Below are 24,893 nucleotides of genomic sequence, written 5' to 3'. Positions count from 1 at the left end.
TTTGTAAATGTGAGTTTTTTAGTAGCTCTAGAAACGTTTTTAAGAAGGAGGGAATTCCACCTCATCCCATTTTTTTTTTAAGTGTAAATGCTTTTCTTTTTCAGAGGTGAAATCATTTGCTGAAAATGAAAGGGGAAAGGGGAGCAAAGGGAAAGCAGGCCCATGTGGCTGACCAGGCACCTAAAGATCTACCTGCAGAAAACAGAGAAACTAAAAACGAGGAGAATTCAGATGAAGCAGGAGAAAAAGAGGCCAAGTCTGATTAACATCATATACCATGTCTTATCAGTGGTCCCTGTCTCCCTTCTTGTACAATCCGGAGGAATATTTTTATCAACTATTTTGTAAATGTGAGTTTTTTAGTAGCTCTAGAAACATTTTTAACTTTGATTGTGTTGGGTATCAGCTTAACATTCCACAGGTGGGGATAGTTTTTATATCCTATAATACAAAGCATACTAAATGGCAATTTGGAGTCAGTCATGTGTTTGCTATGTCTTTAACATGGAAAGCAGGCCGAAGTGGCTGACCAGGAACCTAAAGATCTACCGGCAGAAAACGGAGAAACTAAATGCGAGGAGAGTCCAGATGAAGCAGGAGAAAAAGAAGCCAAGTCTGATTAACATCATATACCATGTCTTATCAGTGGTCCCTGTCTCCCTTCTTGTACAATCCGGAGGAATATTTTTATCAACTATTTTGTAAATGTGAGTTTTTTAGTAGCTCTAGAAACATTTTTAACTTTGATTGTGTTGGGTATCAGCTTAACATTCCACAGGTGGGGGTAGTTTTTATATCCTATAATACAAAGCATACTAAATGGCAATTTGGAGTCAGTCATGTGTTTGCTATGTCTTTAACATTTTAAATTACTTCTATCCACTTTTTGGTAGAATTGTTTCCTAAAGAAAACCACTCCTTGTTCTTGGCTCTCCCTGTCAGAATTGTGTGCATCTGTAACATCTTTGGTGTGACAGTCCAGTTTCCCTAGTAACTTTGTCAGTGTGCTGTGAAAGATTGAAAATTTGATTATATATGATATTAAATTGTGAATTGGTGGGACCTTGATGTAACAACATATCAACAGTTGAAGATAGTGGTACTTGATACTCTATTCAGGAAAGTTAGCCTCTAAATTTTAAGCTGGAAAGTCACTGGAATAACTGTTTAGAAAAGAAACACAACTACATGACTTTACATTTCTGGCACATATGTTAAGAATTGTGTACAAATTGAAATGTCTCTGTACTGATCCTCAAAACCAATAAAATCTCAAAGAAAGAATTGTTTGAGGCACATGAAAAAATCTTAGGATTCATTGGGTTATAAAGTTGGGTGTTGAAGGAGTTTAGATGTCTCAGTAATCAATAATGAAAAGGTCAAGATCAGTTTATGTCAATGTGGAAATGACTAAGAATGAAGTCAGGAGTATTAGTGAAAAGAAAGACAGTGAGCCATATGCTAAATTTTTTTAAGAATGAGGGTATAGGTATGTCAAGCAAAATGGTAGAAAATTACAGAAAGGGGAGTAATGGTACTTCAAGTATTCTGTTGCCTGTGGCTCTTAGTTGGGAGATGAATTAATTTGTTAGTAGTGATTTGGGTTATTTCATTAAAGGAAGAAGACAAAAACAATTGGGAACATTAATGAGGAATAAATGGAACACTTAACTCATCTCAAGGTTCAATTTTATATTGAAGAAAGAAAATACAGCCCTAGGTGGTTTGGCTCAGAGGATAGAGCGTTGACCTGTGGACTGAAGAGTCCCAGGTTCGATTCCGATTAAAGGCACCTGCCCAGATTCCAGGCTCAATTCCGCAGTAAGGGGCGTGCAGAAGGCAGCCAATCAATGACTATCTCTCATCATTGATGATTCTAACTCTCTCCCGTTCTCTTACTCTCTGAAATCAATAAACATATGTTTTTAAAAAAGAAAATACACACACACACACACAAACACACACACTAACAAAACTCAAAGGACGGTATTCTGTTGCCTGTGGCTCTTAGTTGGGAGATGAATTAATTTGTTAGTAGTGATTTGGGTTATTTCATTAAAGGAAGAAGACAAAAACAATTGGGAACATTAATGAGGAATAAATGGAACACTTAACTCATCTCAAGGTTCAATTTTATATTGAAGAAAGAAAATACAGCCCTAGCTGGTTTGGCTCAGAGGATAGAGCGTCGACCTGCGGACTGAAGAGTCCCAGGTTCGATTCCGGTTAAAGGCACCTGCCCAGATTCCGGGCTCAATTCCGCAGTAAGGGGTGTGCATATGGCAGCTAATCAATGACTATCTCTCACCATTGATGATTCTAACTCTCTCCCATTTTCTTACTCTCTGAAATCAATAAACATATGTTTTTAAAAAAGAAAATACACACACACACACACAAACACACACACTAACAAAACTTCAAAGGACGTCCTACCATCAGGAAACAGAATAGTCAAAGAACAAGATAAGAAAGTTATGAATAACCCTGAATTAAGCCTCAAATAATCAACTATTACTTTATTGTTTCCTACAGAATGAGTATCCTTATGTAGTAAAACCCATTGTTTAATTTTTAAATAACACAGACATCAACAATGGTACCCTAAGTATTATTTTTCTAATGGTTGCATTTTGGAAGTCAGACACCACCAAATATAGCAAGTATAATATTTGTTATTCAATATACTTGTTTTTAATAAAAAAACTTTCTTCTTGCAGCTGAGAGGCCGGCAAGTGAGGCGGGGAACGTTGGAGTCTGCAGCAAGCAAGCCTCCCTGTTTGCTTCAGTGCCTGGCTGCCGGCCGCCATCTTGGCTGACAGTTAATTTGCATATACTCACTGATTAGCCAATGAAAAGGGTAGCGGTCGTACGCTAATTACCATGTTTCTCTTTTATTAGTGTAGATGTTTCTAAATTTACCTTCTTTCTGTTACCACATTCTCCAATCCAACTTGAAGCAATTTGAGGAAATTCTCCCTTGAAAACATGTGCATTGTGATCAATGTGTCTCAATCACAGATATTTGCATCAATTTCCATTTCATTGGGGGAGAATTTAATTAGTCCTATCAAATTTATTCAGTAAGTAGCTTGGCATTTAATTGGATAAGTCATCAGATTTTTTTTTCCCCAATGGATTGAGTTTTTAGCTATTCTTGTTGACTGAGTTCACAGCCTGAAATGAAATTTCACTAATTAAACCTCTAAAAATCTAAGACTTTTTTACTACTCTAGAAACTTTACTACTGTGTATTTCGTACAGTGTTGAGCTCATGTCTTCTTTCCTTCCTGATGGCTCAACAGGTTGTCAACACTGGGTACATATTCCTGCATCCCTTCCTTCAGGTGCTAAGGTTAAAAAGATAAATGACAAAAGATTCCTGCCCTCTAGGTTCTCATAGCCAAATATTGTTGTTGTTTTTTTTTAAAAAAAAGTAAAAAAGAAAAAAAGAAACCCACTGTTATAGCAAATGTTAATAATTTTTGAAAGTAATATGGAAACACCACCTAAAAAGTAATTCATTTTGGCTGAGTTAATGATGGGTATATAAAATTCAAGATTGCAACTTTGAAAAGTGACTAAGTGAAAGAAAAAAATTGATATTATATATACAAGGACCTATAGTATCTAAAGGATATGTCATATGGTGCATTGCATCCCTTGAGAATTAAATATTCTGTATGAGATGGCTATAAAACTTGTAGTGAGGCAATAAAGGGAGAGATCAGAAAGATTATGCCTTAGCTATTATGCCAAGTCGGCTTAATGTTACCTTGAAAGTAAACACTGATGTAAGATTTGCCCTTACTTCTCCTTTAACAGCTTCACTTGGAGAAATACCCTCTTAGTCAAGCCAATAAGAATCAATATAATGCTTTGTTTTTTCTAATGGTTGCATTTTGGAAGTCAGACACCACCAAATACAGCAAGTATAATATTTATTATTCAATATACTTGTTTTTAATAAAAAAGCTTTCTTCTTATAATTTTTATGTTTCTAAATTTACCTTATTTCTGTTACCACATTCTCTAATCCAACTTAAAGCAATTTGAGGAAATTCTCCCTTATTACCATGTTTCTCTTTTATTAGTGTAGATGTTTCTAAATTTACCTTCTTTCTGTTACCACATTCTCCAATCCAACTTGAAGCAATTTGAGGAAATTCTCCCTTGAAAACATGTGCATTGTGATCAATGTGTCTCAATCACAGATATTTGCATCAATTTCCATTTCATTGGGGGAGAATTTAATTAGTCCTATCAAATTTATTCAGTAAGTAGCTTGGCATTTAATTGGATAAGTCATCAGATTTTTTTTCCAATGGATTGAGTTTTTAGCTATTCTTGTTGACTGAGTTCACACCCTAAAATGAAATTTCACTAATTAAACCTCTAAAAATCTAAGACTTTTTTACTACTCTAGAAACTTTACTACTGTGTATTTTGTGCAGTGTTGAGCTCATGTCTTCTTTCCTTCCTGATGGCTCAACAGGTTGTCAACACTGGGTACATATTCCTGCATCCCTTCCTTCAGGTGCTAAGGTTAAAAAGATAAATGACAAAAGATTATTTTATCTACCTGTATTATAATTCCTTATATTAATGACAAAGTGGAAATCAGCCTGTATAGTTACTCTACATTTGAAAAGGCTATTGAAAAGACTTTTTTACTACTCTAGAAACTTTACTACTGTGTATTTCGTACAGTGTTGAGCTCATGTCTTCTTTCCTTCCTGATGGCTCAACAGGTTGTCAACACTGGGTACATATTCCTGCATCCCTTCCTTCAGGTGCTAAGGTTAAAAAGATAAATGACAAAAGATTCCTGCCCTCTAGGTTCTCATAGCCAAATATTGTTGTTTTTTAAAAAAAAAAAAAGAAAAAAAGAAAAAAAAGAAACCCACTGTTAGAGCAAATGTTAATAATTTTAAAAAGTAATATGGAAACACCACCTAAAAAGTAATTCATTTTGGCTGACTTAATGATGCGTATATAAAATTCAAGATTGAAGCTTTGAAAAGTGACTAAGTGAAAAAAATTGATATTATATATACAAGGACCTATAGTATCTAAAGGATATGTCATATGGTGCATTGCATCCCTTGAGAATTAAATATTCTGTATGAGATGGCTATAAAACTTGTAGTGAGGCAATAAAGGGAGAGATCAGAAAGATTATGTCTTAGCTATTATGCCAAGTCGGCTCAATGTTACCTTGAAAGTAAACACTGATGTAAGATTTGCCCTTACTTCTCCTTTAACAGCCTCACTTGGAGAAATACCCTCTTAGTCAAGCTAATAAGAATCAATATAATGCTTTGTTTTGTTTCCCTCTAAAATTCAAAGAACAGTTTCCCTTCATGCCCTAGAAAGGAAGGTTTATGCTCATTCTCACAGAAATATCAACTACATTTAGTCATATTGGATCATTTGAACAATTATTTTATTGCAAAATATGTGAGTGTGTTCTTGTTTGTTTGACTGACTGTGCCTGCCTAATAATGTGAATTATTTGTTTAGTTATTTCCCACTTCATCTTCAAACACTACTGAATGCAGAAGATACGGCTTATGTATAGAAACTGTAGCCAAATATTACCTTAATCCTAATTCAAGTTCCTATTTATAATTCTGTTCTTGTCAACTAGATGGACTTTGCTATCTCAATCTGTGATTCTGGGCCTTCCTAGACATAATCATTCTGTTTTAAATCCTGTTATGTTTTACAGTTAGTTGTATGAAATGGGGTATAATTCTGTATATGTATACATAAATACTCTAAGAAAATATTTCTTACAGTTAAGTAAGCCTGCTTGAATAATAAATGGATGCCTGTTTAATTTTTTTAATCCACATCTATGTACTACTAATTACAGAATATATAAGTAAAGATATATTATCCAAACAATTTAGGCCTTTGCTTGGCCCATCTCTGACGGCAAGGTGCGGTAACCAGAGAGTCAGGCAAAGTTCCTATAGGATGCAGTCTTGCGTATTAAAGGCACATTGGGAGTTAACTGATTGAGCAAAGGGCAGGGTGAGAAAGCAGTGGATGTAATTTCCAGCAAAGCCATCCGAAAGAGAAATTGCACAGCACACACAGGAAACTAATAAAGTGCTTTAAAGTTGCTGACCAATAAAATGTAAGGCCGGAGGAAGATAAGACAGGAGAGGTAGGAGGTACCAGAGAAGCAGAGCTGTGGAGGGAGTTCGAATTACATCTGAGGGCCAAGCAGAGCCATTGAAAGGTTTCAACCAGGGAAGTTACCTCATTGGACAAAAATAAATTTATTAGGTGAAGCAAGCAAACAAACAATCAAAACTTCCTAAAATATCCATTAGGAAATATTAAAAACATATTTTATGATGTGATTTTATAATTCTTAGAAATTTTTCTCTGCTATGTAGCTGTTGCTCTGATCATCTATATTAATAAAAGTGTAATATGCAAATTGACCCAATGACCAAACAGCAGGACGACCATCCAGACGACCTTCCGGATGACCACGCTATAACACCCACTGGTGCCGGCCAGACAAGGCGGGTGTGATGCAATAGGTCAGGGGCCGGGCCATCGCCCCATGATTGCCCCGCAGAGGGAGGCCCACGCCCCTGGCCAGCGGAGCAATCAATCAATCAGAGGGCTCCACCATTGCCCCAAAAAGAGAGGCCCAGGTCACTGATCCATGGGCTGTTGCAGATGGGCGGGGCCTCCCTCTGCGGAGGTGTGATCAATCGCATGATTGCCCTGCAGAGGGAGGCCCAGGACACTGGCCAGCAGGGCAATCGATCAATCAGGGGGCTCCATGATCACCACAAAGTGGGAGGACCAGGCCACTGACTGGCAGGCTGCAGTGGGTGGGCGAGGCCTTCTTCAACAGGGGTGATCCATCACAGAGCCCCCACCGGGTGGGTGGGGCCTACTTCTTTGGGGAAATCGATCATGGGGCTCCTAAACTTTGAGAGGGCACAGGCCTGGCTGAGGGCCCCCATCCTGAGTACAAGAATTTTGTGTACTGGAACTCTAGTCTACAGTGATAAAAGTGTAATATGCTAATTAGACCAGACAACCAAAAAACCTTCTGGATGTCCTTCCGGGCGAAGCCACGGCAGCAGGGGCCGAGGCAGAGGCAGTTAGGGGAAATCAGGCAGACAGGCAAGTGGTTAGGGGTGATGAGGCAGGCAGGCAGAGGTGGTTAGGGGTGATCAGGCAGGCAGGCAAGCAAGCGAGCAGTTAGGAGCCAGTGGTCCCAGATTGAGAGAGGGATGCCTGACTGCCAGTTTAGGCCCGATCCCATAGGGATTCCTGCAGGATCGGGCCTAAACTGGCAGTCTGACATCACCTGAAGGGTCCTAGATTGCGAGAGGGTGCAGGCCGGGCTGAGGGACCCCCCTCCCATGCACGAATTTTGTGCACCGGGCCTCTAGTAAAGTAATGAATAAGGACAAAAATCTTTTAGTGCCTACCATGTCTTCTATTTTTTAGTATTCTCTCAACCCATTAAAATTATTAATTTTCGTATATCATTGGAGTGATCTTTACCCTCAATATAGTATCTATAACTTACATGAATTTTTACAATTACTGAGTATTTATGTATGAATATACAATGCATATAATTACTTTGCACATTTTCAAAATTTTACATTACAGTGTATTAGTTATCTAATGCTAATACCAAATTATCCCAAAATTTAACAGCTTAAAGCACGAAGGAATCCACAATCCAGAATCCAGGAGTAGCTTTGCTGTGTGGTTCCAACTCAAGATACATCACAAATTTCAATCCAGTGGTTGATTAAGGCTACAGTCATTTAAAATTATTTTACTTGATTTTCACAGAGAGAAGGGAGGGAGGGGGAAGAGGAGGTGTGAAAGCAAAACAGTGATCAGAGAATGAAACATCTATCAGCTGCCCCTGCACGCCTCCAACCAAAGATCGAGCCTGCAAACCCAAGCATGTGCCCTGACCAGGAATCAAACCAGTAACCCTTTAGCACAGATTGATGCCCAACCAATTGAGCAATACTGGCCAGGGCTAAGGGTACAGTTATCTTAAAGCTTTGCTCTCAAGCTCACTTAACTGGTTATTGGCCACTTTCTGCACTCTTCTTTACCTTTCTTACCAGACTATTCACACAGAATAATAATCATAGTATAATGCAGAATAATAGTGTTTGATATAAAGCAATTGATAGAAATCCTAGAAAAGGACAATGAGACTTATGGCCAAAGACCTCATGCGATATAAACATTAGTACTAATTATAATAACAAATGTATCATGGTATATCATATTGCCTTTGAGAGCAATTATTATTAGCATGTATGTTATAAATGGAAATGAAAGGCAAGATAACCATGTTAGACAAGATAATGCAAAATAACTAAAAATTATTTTTGTTATTGAGATATATTCATACTTTGGAAAGAAAGTATTGACTTTCGTACTGATGCCATGACTGAAAAAAAAATGAGAGTCATGGATCGGGAAATGTATGAAAACAAAGGATAAATCAGAACATGTCAATCAGTCCAAGTTTCAATTTAATTTAATACTGAAGAGAAGCTATTTAATCATGAAGTTATCTGACAAGAACATTCGTGGAGAAATAATCTCTGGGAACAAGAGACCTAAGTATTGTTTTTTCCTTCCACCTTAACTCCATTTATCTGATTTTCCTGAATTAAAGTACTATTGAGACTAAGGGCCACTGATTACGTGTGAAAACTTGAGGCTCTGTGGGAGTCAGGGTCAGAAGTGCCTTGGAGCTTCATCCACTGTAGAATTTCCAATGAAAACATTTAAAATGCTGGGTACTAAATTCAGCTTGCCCAGCAGTGAAATAATTGAGGAAAAGATCAAATTCAGCTTCATATGACTGTGTCAGAAAGATATAAATACAGCACTAGTAACACAATTAGAGTTATTCTCTATGTAAACAATAGAAGTTACTGAGTGGAGTAAGGACTAGATGAAGGTAAGGTACTAAGTAAATAAATAATTAAATAAATATACACCTTAAGAATAATTACCTACTCTAACTAAAAATCTATTTCTAAATGTTGAAATAACTTACCAAATCCAATTTTAGATTGAGATTAAATGAACCATAAAGAAATATCTCATATGCTAACATCATAAAGTTTCTTAGAAAGAAAAAAAAATCAACAGGCAATAGATTATTAGAAGCTCAGAGATAGTAACATGAAATGGAGATAGTTTCTAAATGCAATTTCTATTCATTCAATCCTTTGTTCAACTACTCAGAAGTATCTATTGAACATGTATTATTTGTCAAGCACTCTAGACACTGGCGGTACAGCAATAAAATATAAGGACAACAAAATGCCCTGTTTTATGGAGCTTATGTTCTACTTGAGGACCAAATAACAAACCCCAAAATGTATACGTATTACAGAGAAAATATGATTTATTAAGAAAAATATAGCAGAGAAGGATAGAAAAGGCTAAAGGGTGTTATTTTCAATAATGGGGCAGGGGCACTGTCTATAGCCATGATGTTTCCACTAATAACTTCCCATTGACCCAAAAAGCCAAAAAAGTAATGTTGCCATAGGGATGGTCTATTATCATCATCACAGTTAGTCTCAAAAAGCATGGCCTAGGGACCAGTTATATTGATATTATTTCAAAGCCTGTTAGAAATGTAGCTCAAGCTGTGTCCAGACCTACTGAGTCAGAATCTACATTCTAAAGAGATCTCCAGATTATTTGTAAGCACATATAAAATTTACAAAATGCTTTCCTAACAAATTTAGCCACATATTCAGACAAAAATTCTTTTAAATAATCCCATTTTATTCTTATCCCATTTTATTCTTTCAACTTCCATCTTTATTCTCCTCTCAATTTATAGCTTCTGTCTGCTCATGTTAAATAGCTAAGGAAGTGTGTGGGATGTTGGGAAGCGCTGGATGTTGTCACCTAATGCTCTAAAGCCCACACCTCTACATCCCCAAAATATATTAATTCCTAAAACGTATTTCTGTACATTGATTCAAAAGTCAATTATTTGGAGCATTTCTTTTCAAGAGCCTTTCTTTTTCATTTCTTTATTTTTAATTGAATTTGTTGAGGGTGATATTGGTTAATAACATTATATGGGCTTCATGCATATAATTCTACAATATGTCATCCGTATATTATATTGTGCATTTACAAGCCTCTTCTATCATCATATATTCCCCCCTTTACCCTCTTCATATCTAAGCTAGTATTAAGGTTATCACTAAATGATTTGGGACTTCCCAAATTGAAGAACTACCCAATATGCAAACATAGAATTAACTGAGCCTGACCAATGCACAAACATAATACAGATTTGTGCAAGCAAGTATGCATGCTGAAGATTCTCTAATCAACTGAACCACACTGACCAAGGCCAGTGTGGTTCAGTTGGCTGGAGAATCATTTCATACACAAAAAGGTGACTGGTTCAATTTCCGGTCAGGACACATGCCTAGGTTCTGGGTTTGATCCTTGGTGGGGGTGCGTACAGGAGGCAATGGAACAATGTTTCTGTCATACATTAATATTTCTCTCTCACACTCTCACTCTCTCCCTCCTCTTCTCTCTAAAAAATCAGTAAAACATATCTTCGGGTGAGGATTGGGAAAAAAAAAGTCTTGATTTGTGATTCCATCATCATAGTGTGTTAAATTATTTAATTGCTTATAAATACTATGCTATTAATGATTATATGTAAATCTTGATTTGTTGAACAACTTAAATTATTCATAATTCAAATATACGCTTGAGGAATTTTAGACACATTGGACAATCAAGACAATTAAATTGTCAAGGAGAGTTAACTTTCCTGTATGAATCACAAGCTTTCCTTTATAAAAATGCTTAGAATAATGGCATGGTTTTCAAGAAAGCTCTTACGTTTCCCATGTAATTTATATCTAAAAGAATTTTGACTTAGTGCCTAGAAATCAATTTAGCACACAATTTCAGTTTTAAACGAAACACTAAAGTTCTCCCATAGCTTTTCTTCTTAAGAAAGAAAAAAAGCCTGAGAGGGATAGGTTATAGCCAAGTTTATTTTATTATATTTTATTTGGTGAGAAGTACTTTCCAAGACATTGAACTTTGAAAAGCTAATTTACAGTGATCTCTATGTGATGGGGGAAATGCTCTCGTTATTGTGCACTTAATATGTAGAACCAAGAGAAGAAGATCATGCTCAATTACTTATTATTGAAATGAAGGCTTTCATCCCAGTAAACCAAAGTTCATAAAGCCAGAATAAAATGTAATATTATAATAATATTGACACCTGCTTCTCCTTTAAACAATTTTTATTAGGCTATTTTTAATTTATTCTAAATTTTAAACAGACCATCATTTTCCTTCATATCCAAAGTATGCACATTTCATCTTACAAAAACATTATTATTTAAGGACATAGCTTTGATTTGCTTCACTGGATATAGGAGACACTTATTTTGCATTGGTGAATAGCAATACAAATATTTTTCTGACTTATTTCTAGGTATCTTTTGTGTATTTTTTTTCTACATGGAAGTATATACATTACAATAGCATTGGCCCAGGTAATTGACATATTACATATATTATCTGATTAATTAGAAAATATTTTATTCCCATTTTACTGGTGAGTATATCGTGATTCGAAAGATTAGCTAATAGCCCAGATTCACAGTCCTGGCAACAATTAAAACCAAGTTCCGGCTTTAAAGTTCATATTCAAGCATGTCAAACTTGAGGCCCGTGGGCTGCATGTGACCCACACAGATTATTTTTGCGGCCCAGCCAATATAACAGTATGTAAGAAGCATTTTGATAAAAATTTTGTGTCATAACCGTTTTGGCTCAATGGATAGAGCATCGGCCTGCGGACTCAAGGGTCCCAGGTTCGATTCCGGTCAAGGGCATGTACCTTGGTTGCGGGCACATACCCAATAGGGAGTGTGCAGGAGGCATCTGATCAATGTTTCTCTCTCATCGATGTTTCTAACTCTCTATCCCTCTCCCTTCCTCTCTGTAAAAAAACAAACAAACCCATAAAATACGTTTTTAAAAAAATAAAAATAAATTGTAACTTAATTTTTACAATATCCTGTTATACATAATTATTAATAACTAACTACAATGTTTACTAATGACTGATTACTATCATCGTGTTGCATTCATTTCCCTTACTCGCCTTACACGCAGGTGTACCATTTCTCTCCACTATACTAACAGCGAATATTTTAGCAGCCGATTGCCATGTCATTAGTCTTGGACTAACTTGTTTGGTGTGCGCAACAGGAAATATTTCGCTTTCGGGGAACAAGAAAAATCGTTTTATTTGCGTTACACTTATTAATTTGTGCAGTTATTCAGTGTCTGGTAAGTTAATGTTCAAGACAAATATTAATTTTCATTAAAATGTTCTATTATTTTATGTTAACTATTACTCATTTATTTCAGCCCTTTGTATTCAACATACCTCTATCAAAATAAACCTACGTTTCTATGAAAATTAAACTTTTGTTTTTTTGCAGACCACGTACACTTAAACCTTGCTTATTTGGCCCATGTTAGCCTTTGAGTTTGACATGCTTGTTCATATTCATGATACAGTAGAAGGCTACCTCACTGCCTGTATAGGAATTCCATCTGCACTATCTCATTTCATCTTCCCAATAATATTTTTGAGCTGTGCCTTTCAGTATGTCTATAGAAAATAACACTGTATATAAAGGAAGTTATTTATTCTTTTTCTAAGCTCATTTAAGGCAGATAGCTGATATATCTGATGATAACAAAGAAATGATGCTAACCTGATCCACTTAAAAATAATACTATAACACATGCCACTACTATATAGACCACTTTTTCCCTAGTATTTATTTGGATGATCTGCTGTGCTAAGTACTTTACATTTTAATTGTTTTTGCATTATTATTCCATTTCAGATATGAGAAAACTGTGATACTAGATGGTAAGTAATTTTTTTTTTCCAAAATAACACAAGTACAGGATCTAGAACTTGATTGTAAATTAGTCTGGTTCCATAAAACAATATAGCAATTGGACTGTCAGTATGTGTCTAATGACCAATGACTGTTTTATTGTAAGCAAGGAAATTATCAGATTTTCAGAATACAAAAGTCAATTTAATTACAGTGCAAATAATGAGTTTTAGGGAAAGAAAATTCAGTTAGACAGTTGTTTTGGTAATCTACTTAAGACGATGCTTAGACTTCTGGTTTGGGCAATAGAGAGGATAGCATTCTTTGTCATGAATTTAAAAACTCAGTAGGAAAAAATTTTGTGAGAAGATGATGGGATCAGCGTGGAGCAATCAGACTATGATGTGCCTGTTAGATAAGTATGAAGTATATCTATGTAGAGATGGCTGAGTAGATCTGGAGTTTTCCATCTGGCCTAAACAAATTTGGAAATGATCATTTAGAAGGTGGTTATGGAGACTTAGGGGTAAATGTATGCAGGAGAAGTATTTCAATTTACTTTATGTAAAAATATCTATGTGAATTGCAAGCCATGAGAAAGAACTGTGGTTTTAATCACTAACAGTGACATAAAACATAATTTTCAATCTACTTAAAAATAATGATAGCCTTAATAAATAAAATAATAAAGGTCATCAATAACTATTTTTTATATCAAGTAGTTTAGTTCAATTTATCTAACACATACTTATTAAACAGCTTTCCCAACTTGCATTGCTATCATTAAGTGGTGGTATTACAAGGGAAATGTCCCTCATATTTCAGTAGCCAAGAAGAACTGCATTCAAAACAAAATGCTTTATTGTACATAAGGGATTTATAATATCAGATTGGCAGAATACAAATATCAATTTAATTGCAATAAAAATAATGGGTTTTAGGGGGATATACCTCAGGAAGAAAATCTCTTTAGGTTATTTTGAATGGTTTTAAAATAACTGATATGTTTGGATTTACATTTGATATAGGCGCTCTGCAATAAGGTAAGTGCAGTCAAGCATGGCAAGTCTGGATAGGGAAACAAGAATGAAGAGATAAAGGAGCCTGCAGTGTGCAGGTGTGTGAACGTGCTTTGGCTCTCTGGTAAAGATGTCAGAGCTAGTTTATGGCTCTTCTTTGACTACATTCAGCCTGTCTGGTTAATTTGTCCAGATTGTGTATGCTTCGGCTGCTGTAGCTGGAGGAGCCCCTTCAGTGCGAATTAAAGCTGTAAATGAGGTGGTATCTGCAACTGAGAAGGAACAGAAATCCATTTTGCATGATGAGTGATGTGCACATAAACATATAGGCTTGGTGAACAGTGGCATGGACCCAGACTACAGAGCGCTTGTGCACAGAGCTGGAAAGCTAGCTCAGCAATATTATCTTGTTTACCGAGGACCCATTCCCACAGCTCAGCTGGTATAGAGTAGCTTCTGTGAAGCAAGAATATACCCAGTCAGGTGGTGTTTGTCCATTTTGGGTTTCTTTACTACCTTGTGGTTGGAATGAGGAGCCACCATTTTTTTTTTTTTCAGTCAGATCCATCTGGAGCTACTTTGCCTGGGAAACCAGGCAATAGGACGGAACTATGTGTTCAGTGCGAATTAAAGCTGTAAATGAGGTGGTATCTGCAACTGAGAAGGAACAGAAATCCATTTTGCATGATGAGTGATGTGCACATAAACATATAGGCTTGGTGAACAGTGGCATGGACCCAGACTACAGAGCGCTTGTGCACAGAGCTGGAAAGCTAGCTCAGCAATATTATCTTGTTTACCGAGGACCCATTCCCACAGCTCAGCTGGTATAGAGTAGCTTCTGTGAAGCAAGAATATACCCAGTCAGGTGGTGTTTGTCCATTTTGGGTTTCTTTACTACCTTGTGGTTGGAATGAGGAGCCACCATTTTTTTTTTTTTCAGTCAGATCCATCTGGAGCTTACTTTGCCTGGGAAACCACGGCAATAGGACGGAACTATGTGAATGGGAAAACCTTTCTTGAGAAGAGCTAAAACGAAGATCTAGACTTGAAGATGCTATTAATACAGTCATATAAACCCTAAAGGAAAGCTCTGAAGTACGAATGACAAACTATAACACAAGTTGGAATCCGCAAAGAAGCTGGATTTAGGAGGCTTACTCCAGTCAAGTTAAGGATTACTTGACTGCCATAGTATAATAAGGAAATGACTGAAAAATCCAGAATTTCAGTTAATCTCTATCCTTAAACATATTTACAATATGTTTTGTTTGCAAAATGTTGCATATTTATTTCTACATGATTTAATGGACCAATGTTTTTAAAATGCCATAAATAATAATAAACTGTTAAATACCCCCCCCAAAAAAAATTAAGAGATAAAATAATACCATGTGCCCTAGCTGGTTTGGCTCGGTGGATAGAGTGTCAGCCTGCGGACTGAAGGGTCCCAGGTTCGATTCCTGTCAAGGGCATTGTACCTTGGTGGCATCTGATCGATGTTTCTCTCTCATCGATGTTTCTAATTATCTCTCTCCCTTCTTCTCTGTAAAAAATCAATAAAATATATTTTAAAAATAAAAATAAAATAATAAAATAATATGGAATCTCAACTGGAATTGGAAAATTTTTAAAAAAAATAATACCATGTAATTGCAATTATCAAGAAATACTATATTAAAAATAAAATCATGTATAAGAGAAATATCTATAAGGGTCACACTGGTTTCTTCTTTGGCTATATGAAAAATGAAGAAATAAAAGTGCAGCCTATATTAAAGAGTACGACCATGACTTTTTTAAACATTATTTGTTTATGATTCCTGTGGGACTTTCAAAGGAAAAGAAAAGCAAGAAAACAGATATGTCTAATTTTAAAGAGATATCTCATGAACAAACTATAAATATTGTGGTCTTCAGAATAAACATGTCTGGTAAATTATGAGATTGGATTTCTGTGCTGGAGATTCTGAAATATGTTAAAGATTTGTTCTATGAAAATCAGCACAGTGAGAATAAGATGGTTTTCTCACATTTCAGTGCTTTCTGAACTATTTCCAATTGAAGTGGATTAAATTCTTCAAACTATCTGATTACACTCATTGAAAACCCATAATAAATATTACCTTTGTCAATGAGATCTTAAGAATATAAAGAATTGCAGTCCCACCAACAACACAGAGCAGGGTAACGATTAAAAAACCAGCTCTGAGACTCCGAGGAGTTCTGGAAGGTGGAGCCCTGCGAGTTCCCACAGCCTCCCAGGCTCTTGTTTACACACTTCCTCTTAAATCTGTGAGTTTGATTGTTGATCCCAGTGCATGTGATTGCCCAGTTGGGGTCGCTAGCGGAGCTTGTAGGGGAAGATTGTTTTTGGGGAGCCTGGAAAACAGAGCTGGGAGTGGCGACTGGTGAACCAGCTCTGGGCGGAGCTGGTTCAGGTACAATAGAGAACTCCTGGTCAGAGAGGACTTAAAGCCTTGGAGGTCAATCCAGACACACTGCCACCCAGAGGCAGAGCCACGAACTGACTCTTCTGTACATACAAATACAGCAGTAAGGGGAACCAATACGGCCTGCCTTAAAATCAGGACTGTGGCTTACAACACGGAGGAACAGTGTATCAGAGGGAAATTCAACATTCTCCTGAATTCCGGGCGTGCCAAAAAGAAGAGTAGAAGATCTGAAGCACCTGCATTACTGCACATTTTTATTTTATTTTTTTTTAATTAATTACTTTTTCACCTTTTAACTAAGAAAACATTGTTTTTCTTTTCTTTTTTTTCCCATCACCTGATTTTACCCTTTCAACTACTACATTTTTATTTTTAACTAGTATTATTACCGCTACCATTTTACCATTTTTTAAAGTGTCATTTTCTTTTCTTTTATTTTTTTATTTTTTTATTTTGGGACTAATGTCCTCCATTCTATTTTCATCGTTCCTTTAGCAACATTTTTCTCTACCTCAATTTGCCTCTGTGCTAAACCCTCTTCCCCACTTTTTCCCTTTTGTTGTCCTGTTTCTCTTACCCTACTCCAGGTTTAGATCTTCCCTATTCTTTTTACCCCCTGTCAAAATTTCACCCTACTTATATACCCTATGTCCAATCCCCTGCTCTAAATCCTTATACACCTTTCCCTTATCTTCCTTCACTATCCAAATTTTTTTCTTCTTCTTCTTCTTTTCTCTCTCTATTGTTTATTGTTGTTTGCTCGATTGACGAGTATATTGGGGGTTTTTTTAGGATCGTTTGTGAGGTTAGTCTGCTTATTCTTTTTATTTTTCTCCCCCCGCCCCCCGGTTATTTCTGTGCTTCTGTTTTCCCTTGCGTCGCTTGATATTATTGGTTGTTTGTAGTTTGTATTCATCTCCAGGAATCTGCTGCTGTAAATTGTTGGTATTAGTGGCGGTTCTATAGGAGTTTTCTCCTCATATAAATAGTCTCTTCCCCTCTTATACTTCACTCTCTTTTCTCTCTTACTTTTTTTTTTCTTTTTCCCCTTCTTTTTTCCCCTCCCTTTTTCCAATTTTATTTTTGCACTCCTTTTTTTTCTTTTCTTTTTTCTTTCTTTCTTTTTTCTCTTCTACCTTTTTCTCTTCTTTCTTCCTTATCTCCTAACTCTCTTAGCTCGGGTGGCCACCTTTATTTGGGGTTATTGATATCGTAAATACATTCGTGTTCAGTGCCTGGTACGTTGTGCCTTGTTGTGTTGTATTTTGTGCCTTTAAATCAACGCAGCAGATTCAAGCAACAGCGGCCTCCTGATCTCCACACGCTCTGTCTGGGGAACAGTTACTGTGTGTGAAGCCTCCCTCCACCTGCCAGAAGAGCCACCACAGCTGTGAACAGCACCCACCAGAGGCCCTGCTATCAACGGAGGAGCCACTGCTACCACAACCGCCCAAGGAGCAACCACACCCCGAGGAACCACTGCCACCCAGGGAGCAGCCACTGAACGACTCAACAACTAGATATGTCAGTGAGATCAAACATGGGTAGACAAAGAAACCCCCAAAGGAAAGAAAAGGAGGACTCGCCAGAAAAGCAGCTAAGTGAGACAGAGGCATGCAACATGACGGAAAAAGAATTCAGAATAAGGGTCCTAGAGTACATGCACCGGTCGGAGGAAAAAATCAATACCATATGCAAGAAGCTAGAAGAAACAGATGAAAAAATCAACAACTTAAGTAAGGCCCAAGAAGAAATGAAGAGTGATATAGCTGCCATAAAAAACTCCATTGAAAGTATCAACAGTAGACTAGGAGAAGCGGAGGACCGAATTAGTGAATTAGAAGACAAGGAAGCAAAACACACCCAAACTATACTGCAAATGGAGAAAAAAATTAAAAGACAGGAGGAGAGCCTAAGGGAGCTTTGGGACAACATGAAACGAAACAACATACGAATAATAGGGGTGCCAGAACAACAGAAAGATGAACATGGATTAGAAAACCTATTCGAAGAAATAATATCAGAAAACTTCCCTGAGGTGGGGAAGAAAAAAGTCACACAAGCCCAGAGAGTCCCAAACAAGGTGAATCCGAAAAGACCCACACCAAGACACATCATAATTACCATGGCAAATGTTCAGGACAAAGAGAGAATCTTACAGGCTGCAAGAGAGAGACGGAAAGTTACATACAAGGGATCTCCCATTAGATTATCAAATGATTTCTCAACAGAAACACATCAGGCCAGAAAAGAATGGACAGAAATCTACAAAGTGATGCAAAGCAAAGGACTGAATCCAAGAATACTCTATCCAGCAAGGCTATCATTCAAAATTGAAGGGGAAATAAGAAGCTTCACAGACAAAAAAAGGCTAAGGGAGTTTATCACCACCAAGCCAGCCATGCAAGAAATGCTAAAGGGACTGGTGTAAAAAGAAGAAATAACAAGCTCAGAAAGAAAACAGCCACACACACAAAAAAAGAAATGGCTACAAACAAGTACCTTTCAATAATAACTTTAAATGTAAACGGACTAAATGCTCCAACCAAAAGACATCGAGTGGCTGAATGGATAAAAAAACATGACCCATACATCTGCTGTCTACAAGAGACCCACCTCATTAGAAGGGACTCACACAGACTGAAAGTGAAGGGATGGAAAAATATCTTTCACGCAAATGGAAAGGAAAAGAAAGCTGGGGTAGCAATACTTATATCGGACAAAATACATCTCAAAGTGAAGGCCATAACCAGAGATAAGGAAGGCCACTTCATAATACTAAAGGGATCAATACAACAAGAAGATATAACCCTGGTAAACATATATGCACCCAATGCAGGAGCACCCAAATTCATAAAAAAACTCCTGGAAGATATCAAAGGAGAGATCGACAACAATACAATCATAGTAGGGGACTTTAATACACCACTGACACCACTGGATAAGCCCGCTAGACAAACAATCAGCAAAGAAACAGCAATCCTAAATGACTCACTAGATCAGATGGACTTAATTGACATCTTCAGAACACTTCACCCCAAAGCCATGGAATATACATTCCTCTCAGGTGCTCATGGGACATATTCAAAAATAGACCACATATTGGGTCACAAGCAAAGTCTCCACAAATTCAAGAAGATTGAAATCATAAAAAGCTTCTTCTCAGACCACGATGGCATAATGTTAGAAATAAACTACAATAAAAACAACCCAAAATACTCAAACACTTGGAAGCTGAATAGCATGTTATTAAATATTGATTGGGTTACCAATGACATCAAAGAAGAAATTAAAAACATCCTGGACACTAATGACAATGAAAACACAACAATCCAAAACCTATGGGACACAATGAAAGCAGTCCTGAGAGGGAAGTTTATAGCTCTACAGGCCTACCTCAAAAAACAAGAAAAAATGGTAGTAAATCATCTAACTCTACAACTCAAAGAATTAGAAAGAGAGCAACAAGAAAACCCCAGAGTGAGCAGAAGGAAGGAGATAATAAAGATTAGAGCAGAAATAAATGACATAGAGACCAAAAAAACAATACAGAAAATCAATGAAACCAAGAGCTGGTTCTTTGAAAGGATAAACAAGATCGACAAACCTCTAGCCAGGCTCACCAAGAAGCAAAGAGAGAGGACCCAATAATAAAAAAATTGTAAAAAAAAAAAGAATATAAAGAATTTATTTTATTTACTTATGCATGAGATGAAAATTATGAGATTAGGAATGAAATAGCAAACAAGCTCAATGAAAATTTTTAAAAAATTAAAAGAAGCAGAGGTTCAAAATAAAATTTAGTAAATTTCTACATTTATGTATAAGATTTAAAATGTAAAACTACAGTAATTTCTATGCTATTTTTATTAGATATACTAAATATTAAACATGACTATTGCATGAATATTCATAAATGTCCAACCAATATTTTTAGGTTATAAAGAAATGCTGATTTCCTCTTTTGAGGAAGACTAGACAAGTCAAAAAAAATAAATTATAATTGAAATAATTTTATATGCCTATTATATTTAAAAAATATTAACTTTTATTTATGCTTAGTTACCAAATAAAAATATACATAAAATCTCAAACTCAATTGCTCAGCTAAAAATGTAGATGTTCAAAGAATGTCACTAATAATAGGCTCATAAATCTATAACCCTCTCATCTACTTTAATAATATAAAATGGTTTAAACAGACTTTGGGTGGAGAGTTCTTTGAAGAAATTTATTCTTGTACGATGAACCTCAATTGCCCCTGCCCCTCCCTATCTAGTAAAAGAGGAACACCTGATTAGCTTCATGTCATCTGAGTGATGGATAATTCTGTGGAGCTAGGTGAGAAGTGTTAGATGAGTTTTCTATCAGTGGGAAAATGACATGATGATGCCTGACTCAGAACTCAAAAAGATAAAGAGGCCCTTGGAAGCATAATACTAGTAAAGCCTGCATTGGAATTACCTTACACCCCTGGAGATGCATGGTAGAGGGGATGAATGCTTCCCATGGAAGTATGGGCAGGGAGGTCATTAGAGAGAGAGCAGCCCTGGAAACATAAATTCTTGTCATGAAAAATTTAGCCAGTGGGCAGGAAGACTGAGAGAGAAACAAAAGTTAATGGATGGCGAATTGGAAATGATTGGTGGACAAAAATGATCATTACTTTTGTTGAGAGAGACATTAAAAGAAGCTTAGCAGCAAACCTCTGAAGAAGCCAGGAAAATGCCCAATTTGGAGTCATTAAAATTAATGGCTATGGCCAAACGTTCTGATTTCTTTCCTTCTTTCTTTCTTTCTTTCTTTCTTTCTTTCTTTCTTTCTTTCTTTCTTTCTTTCTTTCTTTCTTTCTTTCTTTCTTTCTTTCCTTCCTTCCTTCCTTCCTTCCTTCCTTCCTTCCTTCCTTCCTTCTTTCCTTCCTTCCTTCCTTTCTTTCTTTCTTTTTTTTCTTTGTTGTTGACACTATTACAGATGTCCTCTTTTACCCCTCTTTGTCCACTCCACCCAGTCCCCACCCCTTTTCTCTGGCCACCACCACAATGTTCTCTGTGTCTATGGGTTATGCATATATGTTCTTCCAACATTTTGATTTCTGACTTTCAAAAAATTTGAAAAAAGATTCAAGGTAACTACGGGACCCTCTAAGAGTCAAGACTGAGCTGAACAGACATGACCATTCCTAACTTTACATTTAGAGGCAGAGGAAAAATATACTACTAAATAAGTTTAAGAAAGACATTGGTGAGAAAGAGAGAGAAAAGGCAGGAAAGAGAGGAGAAAAATGACATTGCAGCTACTGTGAATTATGTCTTTTCAATATACTGTTATATATATAAGTACACATATATATACCTATGAAAAGAATCAAAGTAAAATGTGCTTAGGAATATATATATATTATTTTTTATCTTCAAGTATATTAAGAAGAACTTTATTGTATCTATTTTCTTGAGAATGATTGTACAAATAATAAAGAAAAATTCAAGTACAGACTTGACATAGGTATAATGTGTGTCAAACATAATAAGATGTAAACCAACTAAGTAAAAATTAGTCCCTAAAAATCATACAGAATCAATGATCTGCTTTTCCTGAACCATCAACACTCTGATTAAATGGTTTTTCACCACATGAAGCGCTTGAATATGATAATATCATCAGTTACCATTCGAAGCTAAATGTTAATACTATCAGACTCATAAAAAAGTTTTCTTACTTTTATAAAAGGTGTTTTTAAAACATAAATAAATTCAGAAGTTAATTTCTAAAAATAATATTCGTTTATTACTAAAGACCTGTTTTTCAAGTGAAGTATTTTCTAAATGTTCAAATTTAGGCTATTATAGATAACCTAAATATAATTAAGAGTATAAAACAAGTAAATAGTTTTTTCTCCCTTATTTTACAATAAGCAATAGCAATACTTAAATAACTATTTATAAATGCTGAGTTTCATTGGAAAAGCAATAGTTTGTTTCACACAAATCAATAAAAAATAAATAAGAATCCTGGAGATAGTATACTATAAAAAAATATAATCAAGAAATGCCAAAAACACAATATATATTTTGGCACTACCATCTCTAGATATATTTTATTCATCTAATAGTTAATTGATTAACTAATTAGTCAACAAATATTTTGTTAAATATACATTTTTATTGATTTCAGAGAGGAAGGGAGGGGGAGAGAAAGATAGAAACATCAATGATGAGAGAGAATCATTGGTCTGCTGCCTCCTGCACGCCCCCTACTGGGGATAGAGCCAGAAACCCAGGCAGGTGCCCTTGACCAGAATCGAACCCGGGACCCTTCATTCCACAGGCCGACGCTCTATCTGCTGAGCCAAACTGGCTAGGGCAACAAATATTAAAGCATACTTATACCAGGCACAGGTAGAGTAAAATAATGAGCAAAACACAAAAACTTCTTGCGTTCCTAGTGTTCACAATCTAACTAGAGAAACAGACAAATACCCATATAATTGTTTTATTATTAAATTTATTGGGGTGACATTGGTTAATAAAGTGATATAGGTTTCAAGTGTTCAATTCTGTGATACATGATCTGTATATTGCATTCTGTACTCACCACCCAAAGTCATATTAAAAAATACACTTAAGGGAGAACCAAGATGGCGGCATAAGGTATAAACCTGTGCGTGCTGCCCCCCACAACAACATCGAAACTACAACTATAACATAGGTAAACACCGGAGACTGCTGCCGCAAACAACCACTTCAAAAATACAACTAAAAGACGGAACGGACATCACCCAGAACCACAGGAAGGCTGGCTGAGGAGAGACTCTTCAACTAGAAGGAAAAATAACAGCACACCGAGGCTCAGAGGAGGCGCAGTGTGGAAAATACTCAGGTGCGGAGGTGCGCGCGCAAAGCGGGCTGGTGGCTGAGAGCGCGGTTGTCGTTTTCGGTCAGGGGGGAGTCTCAGACTCTGAGCTCCAGATACGGGCGAATCGCTGGGGACTCGGACTCAAACGGGAGAAGCGGGAGTGTCTGGCATCAGTTGGAAGGCAGCTTTCTCTCCGAGGTTTGCAGCGGTTCCTGGGGTTCTGAGAAGCAGAGCCTCTGGGAACGGGACTGAGAGGGGCTATAACCGCTCCCTCCGCCCGCCCTGTTGAGCCCGCCCCGCCCAAGCCCTGCGCAGAGCCATTTGCCGGATCGCCTCAGGCAAAGGCTAGATTAGCACCTCCCCAGAGGACAGAAGTTTTCCGCGGCAGACACAGCTGATTCACACAGCCAGTCGGCCTGGTGGTCAAATCCCTCTAGTATTAACTACAACAATCAAGGCTCAACTAGAACAAGACTGCGCACAAAGACCACTAGGGGGTGCACCAAGAAAGCATAAAAAATGCGGAGACAAAAAAACATGACAGAAATGGAGGATATAGAGCTAAAAATCGCAATTTTGAGGGCTTGCAAAAATGTGCTAGAAGCTGTCAATAAACTTGAGGAGAGAGTCACGAAAACTAATGAGACCCTCGATGCTATGATAAAGAACCAACTAGAAATTAAGCATACACTGACTGAAATAAAGAATATTATACAGACACCCAATAGCAGACCAGAGGAGCGCAAGAATCAAGTCAAAGATTTGAAATGCGAAGAAGCAAAAAACACCCAACCGGAAAAGCAAAATGAAAAAAGAATCCGAAAATATGAAGATAGTGTAAGGAGCCTCTGGGACAGCTTCAAGCGTACCAACATCAGAATCATTGGGGTGCCAGAAGATGAGAGACAGCAAGATATTGAAAACCTATTTGAAGAAATAATGGCAGAAAACTTCCCCCACCTGGTGAAAGAAATGGACTTACAGGTCCAAGAAGCGCAGAGAACCCCAAACAAAAGGAATCCAAAGAGGACCACACCAAGACACATCATAATTAAAACTCCAAGGGCTAAAGACAAAGAGAGAATCTTAAAAGCAGCAAGAGAAAAACAGTTAGTTACCTACAAGGGAGTACCCATACGACTGTCAGCTGATTTCTCAACAGAAACCATGCAGGCCAGAAGGGAGTGGCAAGAAATATTCAAAGTGATGAATAGCAAGAACCTACAACCAAGATTACTCTACCCAGCAAAGCTATCATGTAGAATTGAAGGTCAGATAAAGAGCTTCACAGACAAGAAAAAGCTAAAGGAGTTCATCACCACCAAACCAGGATTATATGAAATGCTGAAGGATATTCTTTAAGAAGAGGAAGACGAAGAAAAAGGTAAAGATAAAATCTATGAACAATAAAGTGACAACAAATAAATACATATCAACAAGTGAACCTAAAAATTAAGTCAGAATAAACTGGTGAATATAATAGAAGCAGGGACATAGAAAGGGAGTGAACTGACAATTCTTGGGGGGAAGGGGATGTGGGGGGTGCAAGAAGAGATTGGACAAAAATCTTACAACTATGGATGAGGACAGTGGCAGGGGTTAAGGGCATGGGG

General features: G+C 36.9%; 2 pseudogenes; both read left to right on the top strand.

Annotated features, from left to right (window-relative positions):
• Positions 1–14,102: 14,102 nt before the first annotated feature.
• Positions 14,103–14,574, top strand: LOC102239792 (annotated as a pseudogene).
• Positions 14,575–14,583: 9 nt separating this feature from the next.
• On the top strand, positions 14,584–15,172 carry LOC102239471 (annotated as a pseudogene).
• Positions 15,173–24,893: the final 9,721 nt, after the last annotated feature.

Source organism: Myotis brandtii, unplaced genomic scaffold (genome assembly GCF_000412655.1).
Source record: "Myotis brandtii unplaced genomic scaffold, ASM41265v1 scaffold789, whole genome shotgun sequence".
Classification (NCBI taxonomy): Eukaryota; Metazoa; Chordata; class Mammalia; order Chiroptera; family Vespertilionidae; genus Myotis; species Myotis brandtii.
The sequence above is the reverse complement of the archived record's forward strand: the minus strand, read 5'-3'. Positions and strand labels throughout refer to the sequence as shown.